At 40.2% G+C, this 22,494-nt stretch overlaps 1 long non-coding RNA gene and 1 pseudogene across 1 annotated transcript in view; one reads left to right on the top strand and one right to left on the bottom strand.

Moving 5' to 3' along the window:
* Positions 1-57: 57 nt before the first annotated feature.
* Positions 58-175, top strand: LOC129023999 (U6atac minor spliceosomal RNA; annotated as a pseudogene).
* A 7,818-nt stretch (positions 176-7,993) lies between these two features.
* The window catches only part of LOC129013339 (uncharacterized), a 47,429-nt gene continuing 32,928 nt past the window's right edge, over positions 7,994-22,494 (bottom strand). Inside the window, exons 2-3 of the long non-coding RNA XR_008493833.1 lie at positions 8,252-8,426; positions 7,994-8,089 (exon numbers count right to left, since the gene is read on the bottom strand). This is a non-coding gene — a long non-coding RNA (uncharacterized LOC129013339). The remainder of the gene's footprint in view (positions 8,090-8,251; positions 8,427-22,494) is intronic.

Below are 22,494 nucleotides of genomic sequence, written 5' to 3'. Positions count from 1 at the left end.
TGTCTCTTTTCACCTCTTATAATGTGGTTACTAAAAAATTTTAAATTACATATGTGAGTGTTGTATAAAAAAGAGAAGGTTAGCATTCCCCGTGACAAGGATGGAAGAGGCCTGTACAACACTCATGTAACTTCGGCATTGCCGCCTTCTTTGTGGCATCTAACCATGGTTTTGAGGATGGAAAATGATTGTGTATTGGTACGGGGTTTCCTTTGTGATGATTAAAATGTTCTGGAACTAGATAGTGGTGTCAGTTATACAATATTGTGAATGCACTACATGCCGCTAATAGTAATTGTTATGTATCTTTTACTGCAATAAAAGATTACGTGTGTCTCACATTATATTTCTATTGTGCAATGGGTGTTTAAAGAGGTAGAGGGTGTGGCTTTGCTTACAATAGTGTCTCTAGAATGGGGAATAAATTGAAAGATACAATGATGGGATGAAGACTGCAGGAAAGGGTTGGAATTCTTTTCTCTCTCCCTTTGGTAAAAATATGAGCATATATTTTAAGTTTCCTGCCTTCTTTGCAGTCTGTCCCTGGGGGCCCCGACCTCTTGCAGCTCCTGACTCTTGACAATGCCTTCTTCTTGTTGATCTCATCTCACTTTCCTCCACACTTGGCCGGCTGCCCACCGCTGTGTTTCTCTCTGAGATAATCCTATCCCTATGATTCCTCCGGTTTATGTGGTGTTAAGATGTTAGGGATCTTGACAGTTAAAAGTAACATAGAACACCCAGATCAGGCTCCACAAGCCTCCCCAACCTCAGGCATTGTTGATGAAGAAAAAGTAAAGTCTTTTCTGTGCATCTCTGGAATCAGCTTCTAAAGAGTGACCCCTGGGAGGCAGGCCTGATGTGTGGTGCTCAAAGTCGGGACAGTGGTAACACTGGGTGGGAAGGAGGTGGGCGGTGATGGGGCTGGGTGCAGACAAGAGATTCTGGCCATGGGAAATACTCTGTTATTGATCTGGTGCTGATGACCCAAGTTTGTCCACTTTGTGAAAATGTATTGAGCTTGCGACTTGTATACTTGTCTGAATGTGCTTTACACATTAGTAGGAAGTTAAAAAACAGAACACATCACCCTGTAAGGCACAGATGTTTTTGAGTGAAAAGCTAGCAGCCTGGGGTGAGTGAATGTGGTAGGGTGGGGACATGTTCTGTGAGAATGGCCATCAAGGGTCCCCTTCCTGTGGGGACCTGGATTGACGATGTCTGTCAGAGTCCTGGAGGGGTGGGTTCTGGAAGTCTGTCCTACAATCCGATCCCCAAATTAGAGATTTGTGAGTGGGTGACCCACCTTGGAAAATTCCCCCCAGCACCTCTTACATCTCTTGGCTCTCCATGTGGGGCACCCATACAGATACAGAGCAGAACAGACCCGATTTTACATTTATCTTTTACTTTTTTTAGAGACAGGGTCCTGCTCTGTCACCCAGGCTGCTGCAGTGCAGTGGTGTGATCACAGCTCACTGTAGCCTCGACCTCCTGGGCTCAAGCAATCCTCCCGCCTCAGCCTCCCAAGTAGCACATGCCTGGCTAATTTTTAAAAATTTTTTTGTAGAGATGGAATCTCCCTATGTTGGCCAGGCTGGTCTCAAACTTGTGGCCTCAAACAATTCTCCCATCTCAGCCTCCCAAAGTGCTGGGATTACAGGCATGAGCCACTGTGCCCTGGCTTTTTAAAAAAATGTAAATTCTCAATCCACAGTGTTGAGGATGTGAGAGTGAAGGGCTGCTCATCAAGAGGCTTGCTTAGTTGTTCAGTGTAGGTAAGACACTTAAAGAGAGTCACATTCTTGGGAGAAATTAAGATTCTTCCCTTGCTGTAAGAAGACACCACAAGAAGCCGAGGGTTGGCTCTGAACAGAGGGACAAGCCAACCAGGCCCTGCTGTTATCACCTACGGAAATCCTGTGTGGCAGTAAATACAGTCCTCAGCAAAGCCTGGAGAAGAGATTACAGGGGGCACAGAGGGGCTGGGGATGCTAATGTGGAGGTTATTGGCCAGATAGTGGCCAGGAAACCAGAGACTAGGGGGAGTTCAGTTGGAGGAGCATAGGCGGAAATGGGAGAGAAAAATAAATAAATGAGATAAGCAACTTCATTTGCTTCCTCCCTTATTACTCTTTTGTTTTGTGTTTAGGACTCTGGTCTCCCCTGAGGTTGATCTCTTCTTCTGGGGACAACAGACTGCAGGGTGATTTTGAAAAGCAGGCTCGACTTCTACTTCCTTGTCCTGTACTCACCCCACCTGGTGTAATTCACCTTAATGCAGTGAACTTCCACATGGCTGCTGGGCATGCTTCCCAAAGCCAGCCCCTGGGCAGGGTTTCCCTTAATTTAGACCCCTGTCCCTACCTCTCCAAGTGCAAAGTGTACAAGGCTACGTGCCCAGCTGTACCCCACCCCCATACACACACTGGAGAGACCAAATGTTTGGGATCACTGTTGGGTAGCTGGGTCAAGAGAGCTTCATAACAATGTTGTTGGCACGTGGAGAGCTTTTCTTTTTCTTGGATCCCGACTGGAAATTATCAGATTCGCCCCATGCTGACATGCGAATGTCCAGGCCTGCCTTTCTGCTGCAGGGCAATGCTCCAGGTTACAACATCGACATCAAGCAGTTTGTTGAGAAAACTTTGGACCTCATGAGCTGGGCAAGAGGAGCCTGGCAGGTGGTAGGAGAGCAGCCTGCCCATGCCTCAGCTGTGGCTCCACTGGCTCTGTGACTGTGCAGATTTTCTAACTTTTGAAGACCTCTGTTTGGATATCCATAAAATAGGTAAGATGGTGCTAATACCTAACTGTGATGTTGTGAAGATTTGATAGCATAATACTTAAAAGCACTTTGCATACATTAGCAAAGTGCCTAAATATTATTTATTTGGTGGGGGCTATTAACCAGTGTGCTATGAGGTGTGTGCGAAGTAAGTTGTTACCAATAACTCAAAGAACTCCAGTTTGCAAATGGTTTACTTTTACTTAAGAGAATCTTTACGGGAGAATTAAAATCAATTAATTCCCACCACTGGCCAAGAGCTCATGCTATAATTAAACAAGACAGAATAGCTCAACAGAAAACCAAGTCATGTAATTCTGAGCACCTGTCTTTGGGATGCCACTTTGGGGCTCCCATATCTGAAATCATTTTGTTCTCAGTCCACTTGTGTGACATTTCTGTCCTGCTTAGCCACGAGTTCACAATAGTGAAGGGAATGACCCAAGGCACTCACTTCTTCCAAGCAGCCAATGCCTTTAGAAGTTATGTCGAGATTGCTTGTTTAAACCTAGGGCAATAAATCCTCTCTCTGCCAGACCTGACTCTTCAGGCACACTCCTCAGTTTGGAGATGTGACTTGCCATGTAGTACTGAGAGGGAAAACAGGCCAGAAACAGCCTTGTTGAAAACTTCTTTTCTGCTTAGCTGCCCTCTGAACAGTCACCATAAAGATTGTGAGGTGCTGGAGCCAGGGATGACCTCATAAAGCCCTTTGCTAAATACTTAGTGAGCTGGTACTGTGGGCCAGGCACTGTGCTCATCATGAACAAAACCAAGGCCGACAACACTGTCATTAACGTAGCTTATCATGTAATACGGAAACCTGGGATAAGCAACAAATTACACAAGTGACAAATGTAATGAGTGCTGTGCAGCAGAGTGCGGGGTGCCCAGGGAACATTTCAGCAGAGCCCTGGAGGATAACCGCCTGAGCTCCAGGAAGGAAGGGTGTGGTGGTGCTTAGGGTCAGAGTGGGGACAAGCATTCCAAGCAAAGGGAACAGCATATACACATGCTATATTAGTCAGGATTCTCTAGAGGGACAGAACTAAAAGGATAGATGTATAAATGAGGGAGAGCTTATTAAGTAGTATTGACTTGCATGATCACAAGGTGAAGTCCCACAATAGACTGTCTGCAAGCTGAAGAGCAGGGAAGCCAGTCCCAGTCCCCAAACCTCAAAAGTAGGGAAGCTGACAGTGCAGCCTTCTGAAGGCCCCAGAGGCCCCAGCAAACTGCTGGTGTAAATCCAAGAGTCCAAAAGCTGAAGAACTTGGAGTCTGTTGTTCGAGGGCAGGAAGCATCCAGCATGAGAGAATGATGAAGGCTGGAAGACTCAGCAAGTCTACTCCTTCCATGTTCCTCTGTCTGCTTTTATTCTGGCTGTGCTGGCAGCTGATTAGATGGTGCCTGCCCAGATTGAGGGTGGGTCTGCCTCTCCCAGCCCACTGACTCAAAAGTTAATATCCTTTGGCAACACCCTCACAGACACACCCAGGAACAATAGTTTGCATCCTTCAATCTAATCAAGTTGACACCTAATATTAACCATCACACATGCCCTCCATGGGAAGGAGCATGATGCCTTATATAGTCCACTACCCCCAACCCAATCCTACTCCCTCATTCCCAACACCTTCTTCCCCTGGAACTCCAGATAGAGTTTCTTGACTAGACACATAAGCACAATTAGGCTATGCCTAATTATGAAGCCATCCCAGTTTATACATTTTCTTGTTAAACTTGCCTATTTACAAGTTTTTCTTGTGAAAACTTGCCTATTCTTTTTGCTGCCTCCTCTCCACCCTAAAAGAGAAACCCTAAGGAAACACTCCCAGAGTTTATTATAGTTATTATGACTCAGATTTGAAGACTAGAATTTAATGGAGGTTTTCCTAACATTCCTTGGGGACTTGAAGGACTTTTTTTCCCACCAGCCACAGAAGTAAGATTATAAAACATTTATTTATTAAAAGAAAAGAAATCTTCTGGGCTCAAAGTTCTAGTTATTCTAAAAGCAGAGCACTTGTTCCATGTTTTCATACCGTCTCCCTACACCTACCTCTTCTCTCCCATTCCCTTTTTCTTTATTTCTATGCTGTAGTAATAAGCAAAAGAGAAGCAATTGGTCTTAGTCTTGGATCTTGACCTTGCTGTGTGGCCTTGGCCAAGTCACTTCCCCTTTCTCAGCCTCAGTTTCTTCAAGTGTAAAATGAGAGGTTGGATGGATCAGAAGATTCAGGCCTCCTTGCAGATCCCCACGGGTGAACCCCAACAAACAGGCTATTCAGCCAGCAGCCCCAAGTCCTTTATGAAAAGCCAGGGTTGATTGAAACTCTCCCTTCTCAGGAGAGAAACTAGAGGCAAAGCTTCCTCATCAGCAGAGATAAACTTGGCAGGAGCCAATTCAGGTACCAGTAAAGGATCTCTTCTCCTGCAGGCCAGCCTCCCTCTCTCCAGCTTGGCTCAGTCCTGCATTCATTGACACTGCACTTCTATAAGCCCTTAGAACTCTGGTAATTCTCTCCTAGTTTTCCTAGGTATGCTTGCTGTTTCTACATGGGTTTCATGTGAATGTCCAGACCAATAATCAAATGCCTCCAGGACCCATAACACAAATGAGAAGAGTTCTCTCATTATGACAGGTAGGACCACGGCCAACTCAGGGCTCATGGTTGATCGAAGGGGATCTGTGTTAGTCAGCATTCTCCAGAGAAAGGGAACCTGTTGGATAGATAAGTAAAAAGATTTATTATCGGAGTTGGCTCATGCAATTGTGGAGGCCTTGAAGACCCACCATCTCCTATCTGCAAGCTGGAGAAACAGCAAAGCCGGTGACGTAATTAAGTCTGAATCCAAAGGCATAAGATCAAGGAGAACTGATGGTGTAAGTCCCAAAGTCCAAAGCCTTGGGAATCAGGAGCTCTGATATCTAAGGGAAGATGTCCCAGCTCCGGAAGACAGAATTCACCCTTCCTCTGCCTTTTGTTTTATTTGAGCCCTCAATGGGCTGGATGATGCCTATTCACATTGGTGGGGGTGGATCTTCTTTACTCAGTCTACTGATTCACACCTGTTCCAGAAACGCCCTCACAGACACACCCAGAGATATTGTTTTCCCAGCTATCTGGGCACCCCTTGGCCTAGTCAAATCAACACATAAAATTAATCATCATAGGCTCTACATTCTACTTAGCTCCAACCAGTTGGAGTCATTTTGGAATAAGTGTAAAGTGTTTTCAGATATTCTGATCTTACAAGAGAAGCTGGAAATTAGCATTTTTAAGTAAAGACGACTCAATTAAAACAAAAACAAAAACCATGGCATGAGCAGAAGACAGTGGATCAGATTCAGGCCTGTGGCTGCTGGTTGGCTATCTGTGGGTGTAAGCAAAGTACTGGGTCCTTTCCCATTCTAGACTGTATTTACAAAATCGGTAATGCTTAGCTATGCATTCTTTCATTTAACAATTATTTGTCAACTACCATGAGCTGGTATTATGTAGGATGCTGGTAAAATAGATAACTAAGACCCAACACATGTGTAAATGAGAATGACAGTGTGATATAATCCATGTCTCCTGGGCTAGGTGTCTCTTTTTTGCTTCCACAGCACCTGTGTATACTTCCATTATGGCATGTAACATGCTGGCAAGAAAATGATTCATTGGGTTGTGTCTTCTCAGCTGCCTAAAGAATGAAATCATATACTCTAGTTTCATATGCCCAGCATTGTACACAACTTGACACATCACAGCAGCTCTAGGAAAGCACATAGGCTAACAACTGAGTGAACAATGGACTGACTGGGTGTCGTTCAGGGTTGGGAAAGCTAGGGCGGGTCTCTGTGCCCCATCTCTAGCTTTTCCTTAACTCTGGCTTTATAAACCCTTGCATCAAAAAATAAAAGCTATTTTCTTGTAAATTTGTTTGAGTTCATTGTAGATTCTGGATATTAGCCCTTTGTCAGATGAGTAGGTTGCGAAAATTTTCTCCCATTTTGTAGGATATGAACAGACACTTCTCAAAAGAAGACATTTATGCAGCCAAAAGACACATGAAAAAATGCTCATCATCACTGGCCATCAGAGAAATGCAAATCAAAACCACAATGAGATACCATCTCACACCAGTCAGAATGGTGATCATTAAAAAGTCAGGAAATAACAGGTGCTGGAGAGGATGTGGAGAAATAGGAACACTTTTACACCATTGGTGGGACTGTAAACTAGTTCAACCATTGTGGAAGTCAGTGTGGCAATTCCTCAGGGATCTAGAACTAGAAATACCATTTGACCCAGCCATCCCATTACTGGGTATATACCCAAAGGACTATAAATCATGCTGCTATAAAGACACCTGCACACGTATGTTTATTGCAGCACTATTCACAATAGCAAAGACTTGGAACCAAGCCAAATGTCCAACAATGATAGACTGGATTAAGAAAATGTGGCACATATACACCATGGAATACTCTGCAGCCATAAAAAATGATGAGTTCATGTCTTTTGTAAGGACATGGATGAAATTGGAAATCATCATTCTCAGTAAACTATCGCAAGGACAAAAAACCAAACACCGCATGTTCTCACTCATAGATGGGAATTGAACAATGAGAACACATGGACACAGGAAGGGGAACATCACACTTTGGGGACTGTTGTGGGGTGGGGGGAGGGGGGAGGGATAGCATTAGGAGATATACCTAATACTAAATGGCGAGTTAATGGGTGTAGCACACCAGCATGGCACATGTATACATATGTAACTAACCTGCACATTGTGCACATGTACCCTAAAACTTAAAGTACAGTAATAAAAAAATAAAAAATAAAAATAAATAAAAAATAAAAGCTAAGGCTAATTGTTTCAAATTAGGCTACCTTATTTCTACCCAGTAATTTCCCCACCACCAAGAAAGGAGTAATTTAAAGGAGCAAACTGTAGAAATAAATAGAAATAAAAGCATTACCTCTGAAAGCCAAGGCCATTAATTCATTAAAAAAAAAATCAAAGCCCGGGCGCAGTGGCTCATGCCTGTAATCCTAGCACATTGGGAGGCCGAGGTGGGTGGATCACCTGAGATCAAGAGTTCGAGACCAGCCTGGCCAACGTGGTGAAACCCTATCTCTACTAAAAATACAAAAAAGTTAGCCAGGCGTGGTGGCAGGTGCCTGTAATCCCAGCTACTCGGGAGGCTGAGGCAGGAGAATCGCTTGAACCTGGGAGGCAGAGGTTGCAGTATGTCGAGATCACACCATTTACATTCCAGCCTGGGCAACAAGAGCAAAACTCCATCTCAAAAAAAAAAAAAAAAAAATCAAAATGAATAACATACTGTTATGTAACAGGTGAAAGTCTTAAAGGACTTAAAGGGAAGTCTTAAAATGAAGTCTTAAAGGACTTCACGTGTGAATTCTCAGTGTAATGGAAAATCCATTGGTTTAGGAATCAGATCACCCGGCTTCTAGTCCACTTCTGCAACTGTGAGATCTCAAGTAAACTACTGACTCCATCTGGGCCTCAGTTTCCTCCACTGTAAAGTGAGAGGTAATTGGAGGATCTCCAGAGTTACTTCTGGGTCTCAAAGACTGTGCATCCTGGCAACCAGTTGCCTCTTCTGAGACCACCTGGCCTGGTAGGAAGAAAAACACAAAGAAATATATGAGTAAACATAATCATGCCTCCTTCTGCAACAGTAGCCATAACTCTGCTCTCCACAGGACAAAGGAATGAATAATAGTGCAGTCGAAATCTCATCTACTTCCCTTTTCTTCGAGAACCAAGGGGCTGCTCTAAACATCTTGAAATGCAACATAAAACACAAACAGACCACACCAGAGGCCAGCTCCAGGTTTTAACAGTTCTTTGATGCTTGGCAGATTTCTCTGGATTTGTTTTTTAGGCTGACACACTGCGCCTCTCCGTTCACCCTGCAGCATTCTCTAACTGGGACTTTAGAAACCCATTAGGAAAAGGAGTGCAGGGTGTGGAGTAAGGGAAGGTTTGGATGAAAGGCTGGGAAATGCTCCCTCAGGGGAAGAGAAATCTGGCACCATCAATAACTTTAAGTCTATAAAATTATTTTCTTCTGGGACTAAAAGCTCACATGATACACTATATTTATCACTCACTGAATCTCATTGTCTTATTCAAAATTTCCACTTCCTATAGTTGACTTCTTTTGGCCCATGACCTGTCACATTTCTTTCATGGTTAGTATACTGAATTTCAACTATTAGCAGTCATTTATTAAAAACAAAACACACCCACAGAAAACCAGGCAGACACAGCTTGATAAATAACAAGTCGGCGCTTTCCTCTCATACTTCTTTCAGGTTAGATAAGTTGGAAAACTGCTAATGAGTCTTCTGTACCTTTTAAAGAAATGTCTTAGAGTAATCTTACAATTAGGAGTTTCCTATGTCAGGTAGAAATTAAATGCTTTGAAAGCTTCTAGTTTCAAAAAAGTTGGTGAGCTAGCACAGGATGTTGGCTTCCTCCCAAAGCCCAATCTTGAAGTGAGAGGAAGTTGCCAGATCCTGAAAATGAAGAGAAAAACTGTAGAGATTTTCATGGTGAGGGTGGGAGACATGGTAAGGGTGAGACTGGGGGAGGGCAAAATGTCACAGATACTTTGGGTGTGATGAGTAATTTTATGTCAGCTTGACTGGACCAAGGATGCCCTGACATTTGATCAAACATTATCCTGGGTTTGTCTGTGAGGTTGTTTCTGGATAAGGTTGGCATTTGAATTGGTAGACTGAGTAATGCAGATTGCCGTACCTAATATGGGTGGGCCTCATCTAATCAGTTGAAGGCTTAGCTAGAACAAAAAGACTGAGAAAGAGGAAAATTCTTCTGCCGGACTATTTGAGCAGGAACATTGGTCTTTCTCTACCTTTGGATTTGAACTAAAACATCAGCTCTTCCTGGGCTTTGAGCCTGTCAGCTTTCAGACTGGAATTTATGCCATCAGCTCTCCTGGTTCTCAGGTCTTTGGACTCAGATTGGAATGACACTTCGGCATTCCTGGGTCTTCAGTTGCTGACTACTGACCTTGAGACTTCTTGGCCAGCCCCCATAATCCTGTGAGCCAATTAGTCTCCTACTGTTTGTTTCTCTGGAGAACCTTGACTAACATACTAGAGTTGTGCCTGGAAAGTGCTTGCCAGTTGGTTTCTTTCTTTCCTTCATATTTATCTGGATGGATCACTGCCCACCACATTGACCCTATAGGACAGGAAAATAGTTATGCTTCTCAAAGGCAACAGAATAAGATCCTAGATCCTGACCAGGATAGTAAATAGAGATTTGCTGGAAAGGCCACTCTGAGGATTCCCTTACCAAAACCTTTTTAACATTCCATTTTACCTCCTCTACTGGTTACTTACCTCTTTGCATTTTTTTTTTTAGCAGTTGTTCTAGGGATTGCATATGCATCCTTAACTTATCACTTAGAGCTAATATTGCATGAAATATAAGAACAATATGCAATATGAGAGCAATGTCCTGCTGATGCTTTGGGCTTAGAGATGACCACAGGGAAAGACAGCCTCTGAAAAGAGCAGTGCCAGAGTGGAGGTTCTGGGCATTACTACATACCTAGGAATTATAGCAGAATGCAACATCACCCTGAAGTGCTTAGAAGCGTGCCCCTTTCCCAAATCACTTGGAGTCTATACAATCTAGGCATTTGACTCTCCTCCAAGGTATATATGAACAGTAATGGTAGCTGATAGGGTTTCAGAAGAAAAAAAAAAAAAAGAGAATTCTGAGGAACACAAACATCAGTAAAGAAAGGCCAAAAACTGAACAACATATACCAGAGGAAGCAGAGTTAACGGTCTGGGAAGAACAGGAATATAAATAAATGTAATAAATATTTTCAAAGTTCTAATAAAGGATGTTGGAAACAAGAAGCAGGCATAAATTATCAATAGGAGCCAAATGGAAATACAGGGTAGAAAAAATATAATAGTTGAGATAGAGAGTTAAGTGGGATGAAAGTATTTTTTCTTCATTTCTTTAAAATATATGACGTTGAAAGCAAAAATTAGAATACTCTCTTTGGGGTTTATAATGTATTGAGATATAATATGTATGTAATAATAGCACAAAGGCTGGGAGTGGACAAATGGAATTACACTGTTGCAATATGCTCTTATATTTCAGGCAATATTAGCTCTAAGTAATAAGTTAAGGATGCATATACAATCCCTAGAACAACTGCTAAACAAAAAATGCAAAGAGGTAAAGCTAAGTAGCCAGTAGAGGAGATAAAATGGAATGCTAAAAAATATTCAGTCATTTGGGTGTGGTGGCTCATGCGTGTAATCCCAGCCCTTTGGGAGGCCATATAAAACCCAAGTTTCTACTTTATGAAACTAGAAATAGAAAAGCAATTAAACCCACAGTAAATATAAAGAAAGAAATGCTAGGGATAAGAGAAGAAATCAATCACATAGAAAATAGAAAAATAACAGAGACAACTAACAAAATCAAAAATTGGTCATTTTGGAAGATTAATGAAGTGAAACATATGTCCACAAAAAGATTTTACAAGAATGTTTATAGCAACTTTATTCATAATAGACAATAACTGGAAACCAATGTCTGTGAATAGAAGAATAGATAGATCAATGTGGTATAGTCATACAATGGTATACTACTGAACAATACAAAGGAAAGAACTGTTAGAACACACAACAACATGGATCAATGTCTCAGACATGCTGAGCAAGAGGCAAAACAAAAGGGAGTAGATACTTTATGATCCCATTTATAAGAGGCCAAGAACAGGAAAACAGACAAAAATCTATGGTGAAAAAAATATAAGAAATGGCTAGTGGTGGGAAGGTGGTTGACAAAAGAACTTTCTGGGATCATGGAAATGCCTTATATCTTGATAGCTGTGTGGTTGGATGGGTGATTTCATTTACCACTACTCATCAAATTGCAGTTAAAATCTGTGCATTTCACTTCTGAAGATTGTATATGAAAAAGAACTGTAAGCAAACATTAAACTTATTACGAAGTTTGCTTATTGAAGTAGTAATGGTTAGCAAAAGAGTAAAAATATTGAGGATAATGGGAGCCAGATTTCCCATTGCTGGAGTTACAAACACAGCAAGAAGGATGAGTAGAATGTACCCTGTGTTGTTGAATTGAGATTAGGGGTATCAGTCTGAACATCAGTATAATAAAATACATTATATATTATATATATTTCCTAGCCACTGTCGCCTGAAAAGACCTAAAAGCCATGCCACATCGGCGGCAATGATTCTATCTAATGCCCAGATCTTGGTTTCTAAATACCACCTTCCATTAAAAGAAATCAGAGTTCTTTGGAGAAAAGGCCGATTCCAAGGCTGGGGCAGAAGTCAACAATTAGCCTAGAACATCTTGTTTGTGCCAGAAAGTCAGGAAGTGCTTGTCCAGTAATGAGGATATGTTAAAACCATATTGGAGCTAGCCTGAAGTGGCTGTCACAGGCCAAATCTATTATAATTTTATAATTGAATAGCAATAAATTAAACTCATTCGACAAAATGAAAATCCGTTAATCCATATTGATATTATCAGTCAATGGATAAATAAATAAATATGGGTAAAGAACAAGCTCTTCCTTACAGCAGAAGGAATGTTGGAGTTAGAAAATTATCAATGGGTGCTAAAACTGAAAAGTGAAAATTTAGGGAAGAAAAGAACATTTACATTGTCTCAAAGGATCTTGCAAAATATTACTTATTAGTTACAAAGGTGAAAATACTCCCCTTACAGTGGAGAAATATGGCAGTTTTCACCTTACATCAAGAAACTTTAGACAAACCCAAATTGAAGACTATTCTACAAAACAACTGATCTGTCCTCTTCAGAAAAGTCAAGGTTAAGAAAAAAGGCTGAGAAACTCTTCCAAATTAAAGGAGGTTAAAGAGATAAGCCAACACAGCATAAGGCATGATCCTGGACTGGATACTGGTTTGGGAGAGCAGAATAGCTCTGTGCCCAGTACTGGGACAAATGTTACCATTTGAATATGCAATGTAGATTACATAATAGTATTATGTCAGTGTTAAATATCCAGATTTTGATAATGGAACCATGATATATAAAAGAATGTTTGTGTTTTTAAGGAAATAAACATTGAAATATTTAGGGATAAAGGGGCTGATATCTCCAGCTTACTCTCAAATGATTAAAAATGCATACATATAAATAGATAGAAATAGGAAGTAATGAAGCAAATGGGGCAGAATATTAAATGATTAATAAATCTAGGTAAAGAGTATATGGGCATTTCTTGCACTATTCTTTCAACTTTTCTTTAAATTTGAAATTGTATCAAAATTATAAGTTACCAACAAAATCCATGGGGAAAGGATTGTTTAGTAGAGGCAATTGAAATAGTGAGGAGTAAAGGCAACCATAAGTCTCTTCCCAAGGAATGAATAGTTATGTCAGACACAAATAATGGAATACAATGCAGAGTCAGAATTTTTAAATTATTTATCTATCTATCATCTATCTATCTATCTATCTATCTGTCCTCTTATTTATCAATCAATCTATCTATAAAGGACAACATGACTAAATCTCAAAAATATATTTTTGCATGAAAAAGTAATGAATATAACGAGATCCACAGATAAATATGATTTGTGTACATTAATCACATATATGCAATAATATCATGATATTTACAGGTATGGACCTAACTAAGAACATAAATTAGATACCCAGGAGTGGGTGCTTATGGGAGAGAAATGAGTGAAAGTCAGGCTGGAAGAATAAAAGGAGAAAATAATAAAGTAAAATAACATAAGAAAGGAGCCTTGCAAGGGATGATGATGATGATATGACATGGACAGAAAAATATGATTAAGTTAAATATTTGCCACTGGTGTCCCAAAAATAGGAGTTGGTGGAAGAAAGGGAACAAAATGTGGAGTCCCTTTCAAGATGCCATTTAGACTCAGGTTTTTATTTGATTCATTCATAAAACACATACTTGCCTGTGCACCAGGCACCTTGCTAGATGCTGGGAAAATAGTTTGAACGAGATAGGAACTAGGAACATCTAATAGTCCAGGAAACTAGCCCCAGTGAGTGTTAGTATGTCACTGGAGAAGGCCAAGGATGGTATTTGTGATGAGGAAAGTTCAGAATAACTACCTTTTGCTGAGTTTGCCCAATTAATTCTGCTTCTATGAATGAATCATAGGAAGCCACTTTACCATTTCCCTTCAATTTATGCCTCCTTGATATTTGGAGAATTTCCTTTAATTCCTGTTCTCTATAATGTGTTATCAATTTTGTTTTGACTAACTTGATCTGTTAAACTAGCCCTATGCACTGTTAACAGTAATCCTCATAATTGTGAAGCCTGTCTATACCATTCATTGGTCCCTTGTTATTGTCCTTTTCTGTAATACTTGGTAGACATATCAGGCCCTTCCTATGAAAAGTATAGGCTCTTTCTTCTCCCCTCAGGCCTATCATAATACTTTGCATTTGTTACACTCTCAGTTATATTGAATTAATAAATAAAGACATGCTAAATTAACTCAGGAGCAATCTAGTTGTGACACATTGACTCTTGGGTTTCTACCCAAGTAGCTAATCAGTGCTATTGTACTTTAGAAGAAAAAAAATTTGTTAAGCATTTTTACAAACCTTAACATGAATTACTATACATTTTCTTTAGTCATTGGCAGTTCAGGATCCAACTAATGAGAAATATATTTTCCCACAGATGGTCTAGGACACAAACCACATTGTTCATACTTTTGAAAAACATAAAGAAACAATAAAAATAAGATATTGCAAGAGCTTTGAAGTGCGTGGGTCACAATGGCAGGTTCCTTTGTTGAGCAGCGGATTTTCCTAATGCCACTCAGCTAGATTCTTATCAAACATTTCTGAGCAGGAGACAATGAAAATGACCCAGCATGAATAAAAGAACAGATGAGAAATGTGCTGTGATAAAGGCTGAAAAGGAGGCAGGCAAGTGCCTGGGTCCTCATTGAAAACAAATAACCCGAGGTGGGGAGAGAGGCTCGCTTTATCTTTGGCATTCTTTTTATAGCTCTGATCCGGAATTGTTTTCCCTTGAAAATGAATGGAGTGCCAGGGAGAGCTGCTTGATCTTATTCTCTGGCCTTTTCATTGCACTGTGCAGCCATTTTAATGAGTTATTTCTCACAGTCGCCCTACCAGGCAGGTCATCATCAATATCCTCGTTTTCCAGGCAGAGCCTAAGTGAGGCAAGGGCTGAGCGTGATTCAGTAATGGGTCTTAATTATGTGAGGTTCATGTGGCTGAGGATGGCGAGCAGCTGTTTCGGGGAGTCTCTCCTGAGTTCAGAGGAGAAGGTATGAGCAGAGCTGGGGCAGGGGCAACATTACAGCAAAAGGAGTTCTGGACTAGGAGAGTGTTCCCTGCATTATCATGGAGGTTTCTGAGAAGAGGAATCTGGCTTCTGCCTGTTGGTTTGTACTACCAAAGCATCTACCAGATGCTATAGATGTACAAGAAAATAAATGCTCAGTTGGTCGATTGATGAATGATATGAACAAGTCTTTATGTAGGGATATTTCAACCAAAGCTAGGGACAGATTGATCGGTCCAACTTGATCTACCAAGAAGAAAAGACCAAAAGATTCTACGAGGTCACTGGCATTTCTTAGGATGCATAAGTAGTACTTATCTGCCATTAGCACTGTTCAATTTAATTCAAAGTTCAGTCAAGTTAATGCTTTTGATCATCGGCTACATGGAAGGTGATAGACAAGGCTCTGGGTGGATTGCAGAAATAAATCAATTATGGCTCCTGCCTCATAAAGTGAAAGGTAGAGTGGGAGAGAAAGAAATGCATGCAACTTCTTACAATACAGGTATCTGAGAATATGAGAAGTGCTATCTTAGAAATTCAATTAGTTCATGAGACTATGGAAGAGGAAGTGAAGAATTCCAGTTTGGGCATTGGGAGTGAAGGGATAATAACTACACATATTAACATTACTATGTGCCATGCAGATGATGAGTGCTTTACCTGAATTATTTTATTTAATGCTCACAACTGAATACAATAAGTACAAATGCGATTTTCATTTTATTCGTGATAATATGGAAGCAGAGAGCAGTTAAGTAACATACTAGCAAGCAGCAGAGTCAGAACTGAACTATGGCTGTCTGACAGCACTCAAGCTAAGTTTAAAGAAAATGCATGGATTTAGCACATGTTATATTCCAGTCTCTGGGTTAGGTGTTTAACATAGATTATTTATTTACTTCTATAAATAACTCTAAAAATTATATTATCTCCCTTTGACACATCTGAGATTCAAAGAGCTTAAATGACTTGATCAAGTTACATAGTTAACAAATATCAAAAGGCGCTTTCCTGCCCAGACTGGTGTGGCCTCATGCTGTGTCATTTCCACTCTCCACAAGGCTGCTTCAAGTAGAAAATAGCAATACTTCCTCAAGACCTCAGGAACCCCAGGCAGCTAGCCACGTCCAGCTGAAGGCAATTGAGAGATCTCGGGCACGGTCTCTTAAAAGCCTCCAGCCCCCTGTAGGTTCAAGCCCATGGATAAACTGCCATCTGGAGCCCTGCTGCATCAACAGACTCAGGTAGAGCTTTCAGCCCTTCAGAACTGGTCATGTTGTCCCCAGTGTAGTTGTATTAGTTATCTATCGCAGTGTAACAAATTACAGCAAGTTTAGTGGTGTAAAACATACATCACTATCTCATGGTTTCAGCATTCAAGCATCTGGCCATGGCTTAACTAGGTCCTCTGCTCAGAGTCTCACAAGGCACAAAGTATTGGCCAGTTGCATTTTCATCTGGAGCTTGGGCTCCACTTTCAAGCTCATGTAGGCTATTGGCAGAATTCAGTTCCTCCCAATGGTAGGACTAAGGTCCTCAAGTCCTAGATGCTGCCTCCCGCCAGAGGCAGTTGACAGCATGGCTGTTTGCTTTTTAAAAGCCTGCAGGAGAGCATCTGTTATGGACTGAATGTTTATGTTCTCTCCCAAATCTGTGTGTTGAAATCCTAACCCACAATGTGATCGTATTAGGAGATGGGGCCTTTGAGAGGTTATTAGGCCACGAGGATGGAGCCCTCATTAATGGAATTAGTGCCTCTATATAAGGAACTCCAGAGAGCTCTTTGGCTCCCTTTCTGTCAATTGAGAAGGCAGTTGTCTACGAAACAGGAAAAGAGCCCTCACCAGAACCTAAACATGCTGGCACTCTGATTTTGGACTTCCAGCCTCCAGAACTGTGAGAAAAAAGTTTCTATTGTTTACAAATCACTCTGTCTGTGGTACTTTGCCATAGCAGCTCCAAGGGACTAAGGCAGTGCCTCTTTCCTGAGGAAGGACACATGTCTCCTTTAAGGACTTTCATTTGATTAAGTCAAACCCTTGCAAGATAACCTCATTTTTGGTTCACTCAAAATCAGATGATTTGGAACCTCAATTACATCTGCAAAATCTCTTCATTTTTTGCAATATAATGTAGACTAATCACAGGAATGATATCCCACTCTATTCACAGGACTTGCCCACACTCATAGGGAGGGAATTATGTACAGCAAGTACACTATGGAGCAAGAATTTGAGGATCGTCTTAGAATTCCACCTGCCATGGGGCAAGAATTTGAGAATCGTCTTAGAATTCTGCCTGCCATGTGAAACTCATTCCTAGCACCGTGGATGCTTTGGTCTCCTTCCGGCTAAAACAGGACCTCGTTATCTAGGCAGAGCCAGAGAAGAGTCTATATATGAGCCACATGCATTTTGGAATTGCCTGTCTCCATTTGCTTTTGTGCAGGGGTCACACACCACCATCAGTGAGTTTTGGCCATGGGTCAGCGTTTCTGATGAAAGATTTCATGGGAAAAGGATGACATTTATGTCTAAAGTTGATTTGGTGGTTAGCTTTGGTGATTATCTTTTAATTATCTCTGCTTCCCCTCTCCCCCATTGTTGTTAGCAGTCAAGACTTAGTTGTGCATATTATTTATTGAAAGAGCTAAAGAGGAAAAGGCCAAGGCTAAAGCCTAATAACTGAGAGGAAACAAGTCAGAAAACATCTAAATGTCAATTGATGGAATTGGCTTCTTGACTTGAAGATTATATCTTTAAACAGTCTTGGGAAACACCATTTTAATTCAACAAAGGAATTCTTATAAATACAATTTAATTGCTTTTTCAAGGATTGTCTATTGAGACCCCAGATTAGGTTTTGTTTTGTTTTGTTCTGTTTACCATTTTCTTGCATGCACACAGCCCCAAAGGGACTGGACAATAAAAGAAGGCTAAGCCTGCAACACTAAGCACATTTGTAAGAAAGCAATTTAGGGAAAGCAGTTTTCAATCTCATTCAAAAGTGTCCAATATTTCAATATTCCTAGACATTTCTTGCTATAGCAGTGCCAAAATAGAGACAACTTTTGCCCTGTAGTCAACTCTGATGATGAGCCATTTTTATTGAATCAAAAAGCCCCAAAACTCCCACCACAACTCTGATCAAAATCTGATCCTTAGAATGTCGTTAAGACTGAATAGGAGTTTTATTTCTACCATCTTCCACCGCTTTATTGATTAACTCTGCTCGGAACACAACCAGCTCACAAAGGCTCAGCTCCTAGAATTGGATGAGAAAGGTTTTTTACCAGAGAGAAGGGCAGAGGGATTTTTGTGGACTTGACATCTGGAGCCCAGACTGGGACCACTGTGAGCCTGGAATATTCTTTCAGTTCTCCCCTCCTCATCATCCACCCATTTAACACAGCCTCAAACTTGAAAGGCCTGATGACTTCAAATATCTTCCTGAGTCTGTAATGAAGATGCTTATAAATATTACAAAAGATTTATCACTTTAGTGTGAAATTCTCTGATACCAGCAGGGAGTTTTTAAACACAACTGGCAACAAGAAGCATATGGTCAGAGATTCAAGTTACTGCTTTCTTTCTTTTTTTTTTTAATTGTTGTCTGCCAAGGACAATATATTTTTTTCCCTTCTTCAAAATAAACATTGTGCAGGAATGTGCCTCAGCAAATGGCTGGGGCTCTATTATATTTCATGCAGCTTTCTAAACAATTTTCAACCCTGGGCTGGCCTGGTGTCAAACAGAAGGCAACCAACAATAGCAAAATCCCATTAAAGCCAAGAAGGTTCCTTCCTGAGGTGAGCCTGGCCAGAAATAGTCATCTTGGCTCATTCTCCAGTTTGGCACCGGGGACTAATAATGCACGGTCTCCTAATGGAAATTATCTAATTTCATCCAAGAGCTCCTCCAGAGAGAGCCGGGCTGACGCACTAACAGTCAATATAACAACAGTCTTCTTGAAGTGCTGAACAATAGGGCTTTGGAGAGACTGTGATAAACCACGTCAGACTCCGGACAAACATGAGTGTAAAAATAGGCATCAGAGGCATTGACACAGCCACCTAATTTCTCAGGAGGAAGGCCCACAGAGGAGGGGTTGTTCAGAATGCTTGTGGAGAATACTTCATCAGAAGTAGTGGGAGAAGGATAGTGAAGAAAGAAAGAAAAGGAATGGGGAGAGAGATAGAAAGAAGACTGAATAAGATCAAGAATGGGGAAAAAATAAGAAAATGATAAATGAAAGAGAGGAGTTAATTCTTCATCTGTGGTACAACTGTCCATGGTCTGCTAGTATAAATCAAACTTTGGGTGTGATTCCCATTAACATCATGGGGCTGTGTTTCAAATGCTCTGTGCAAAGAAAAGCTAGCAGGAAATAATGCTCCATTTAAGGATATGTATATATATATATATATATATATATATATATATATAAAACTCACATATGTATATAGGAGTTCTGTGAATTTACCACTTTTCTAAGACCAACAGGATCATCCTGAGGCATACATTTGGTTTTAAGTTTCCTCATGTTATTACTTGTTTTCTGAATATTTTTAACCTCCTCTAAATGTTAAGCTTCTCAGGAGTAGGAACTGGCTTGTGTCTATAATGATTATCCACATCAAGACAATAAGTATCAGTCAAAACTGTTGATTGGTTGATTATTCGTTGAGCCTAATAGTCTTGAAACATCAGAAAGTCTCTCATGAGTGGGTATTTCAAGAAATAAATTTCTCCAAAATGGGTAATTTCAAGACCCAAATCCATGTCAACACCTCCCTGAGGTGTCACAACAGCACCTACTACCACCTTTCTACTTCCCTTCCTCACCAACAAGCTAGAAAATGGCATAGGTTCTGGAATACAGAATGGCTTCCTTAGATCACAGGGCCTAAGATAGACCACGGGACATTCTCCTTGGGCCCAACATGTGAATTTGCAACTCTAGGCTGATGCAAGAGAACGTATTCTAGCTGTATTCACACCACTGGAATAATATTCACAGTCTGAATCAAGATGGTGGCTCAAGCACATGCCTGCTTTCCCTGCCCAAACCCCAATCCAGATATATATTCAACATACAGATAACACTGTGTCTTGGGAGGGAAATTCTGTGTCTGGGGGATACCAGAGTGAAGAGCCTACTTCTTTAGATATGCTTTTGTACATTTTCAAGGTTGAACTCTGTGAATATAACACTATTAAAAAATTTAAAATTAAGTTTAAATAAGCTAGTTTTAGAGTATCAATATAAAATAAAATGGAATTTAAGGCCAAATGCATAAAAAGAAAAATGAGACATATTTATATTGATTAAAAGTATAGTTCATGGCCAGAGGTGGTGGCTCACACCTGTAGTTCCAGCACTTTGGGAGGGTGAGGCGGGCGGATCACGAGGTCAGGAGTTCAAGACTAGCCTGGCCAACATGGCGAAACCCTGTCTCTACTAAAAATACAAAAATTAGCCAGGCATGGTGGGCACCTGTAATCCAGCTACTCAGGAGGCCACGGCAGGAGAATCGCTTGAACTTGGGAGGCAGAGGTTGCAGTGAACTGAGATGACGCCATTGAACTACAGCCTGGGCAACACGAGTGAAACTCCATCTCAAAAAAAAAAAAAAAAGTACAGTTCACTAAGAAGTCACTTAACTTCATGAATCTAACAACTTCAAAATATACAAAACTGATGGAAATATAAGGAGAACCTAATGATGCATAAAAAATAAGACTACACAGAAAGAAGGTATTATATAGTAATAGCATTTGAATAACATACACATATCTCATAGATATATGTAAAAATTGGTATTCAACAAAGACAACACAGTTTAAAAAATATACAGAAATTTACAAAATCAGTTCATGTGTTGAGCCACAGAGAAAATATCAACAAATTCCAAAGTAAACAGGGTCATGCAAGTTGCATTCTCCAAGTGCAAAGCAATAAAAATGGAAATTAACGAAAGTGCTAGCCACATAAACACACACATATAAACCTGTCCACTTGGAAGTATAAAATATCCCTCTATGTTCTTGGGTATAAAAGCAAAGCAAAACTATTTAGAAATAAATTATGAGAACTCTTATGAAAATAAATGGGACATAATCAAAGCAATACTCAGAAGAAATTTTGCAGTTTTAAAATGCATTTTTCTTAGAAAATAAAAGATTGAAAAATAATGAAAGCATTCAACTTAGGAATAATAGCAATAACAAAATTAATAAAGATAAAAAAAGAAAAAATAGAAAATATTATGTGCACATATATTAAACCATTTTAAAAGGAAAATATTGTATGTCCTTGGGATTTCTTTTGTAGAATACATTAAACTGGATAGATGTTGTCAAATATTTATTTAAATAAAGTATTGGCCAGGTGTGGTGGCTCACGCCTGTAATTCCAGCAGTTTGGGAGGCCGAGGTCGACAGATCATGAGGTCAGGAGATCGAGACCAGCCTGGCCAACATGGGGAAACACCATTTCTACTAAAAATACAAAAACTAGCTGGATGTGGTGGTGCATGCTTGTAATCCCAGCTACTCAGGAGGCTGAGGCAGGAGAATCGCTGGAACCCAGGAGTTGGAGGCTTCAGTGAGCTGAGATTACACCACTGCATTCCAGCCCGGGCAACAGAATGAGACTCCATCTCAAAAAATAAAAATAAAAAAGTATCAGTAAAGATGATTTCTAGTGTGTTTTGCATAAAATATTGCTAGGATTAAATTACAACACAAGTAAAGGATTTGATGCAGTGCTTGTACCAGAGTAATTACTATTTAGCTGCTATTATTACCATTAAATATCTTTTTGTGACAGGAAAATCACAGAAGAAGTTCACTTTAGTGTTAAAAAAATTTTTTTTAAGTTTACTGGAATAAAACCTGCTTTCATATTGTCTTTCTCTCATTCGCTCCATTAATGGTTACCTTACTCCTTGTCTCTACTCCCCCAATCTTAAAACCTGAATCACGGTACTCTTTTTCATACAGGACACATTTTCAAATATATGGTCAAGTAGGATGGGCCATTACACATGTGCATAGTTTTCACTTCTCTGATAAAGGTAAGACATTCCCAACTGTTTATCTTTCCTTACTTAAATGAAAAGGAATCTAGGTCTTCCACCTTCTTTTAAAAAATATTTCATTTTTTTATGGATACATAATGGATATACATATGGATGTACATGTGGTAATGTAATACCTTAATATAATTTGTAAAGACCAAATCAGTGTAATTAGGGTATCCATCACCTCAAATATTTGTCTTTTCTTTATGCTAACAAGATTCA

The sequence above is a fragment of the Pongo pygmaeus genome, chromosome 1 (genome assembly GCF_028885625.2).
Source record: "Pongo pygmaeus isolate AG05252 chromosome 1, NHGRI_mPonPyg2-v2.0_pri, whole genome shotgun sequence".
Classification (NCBI taxonomy): Eukaryota; Metazoa; Chordata; class Mammalia; order Primates; family Hominidae; genus Pongo; species Pongo pygmaeus.
Note: the sequence above shows the minus strand (reverse complement) of the source record. Positions and strands in the feature narration are given on the sequence as shown.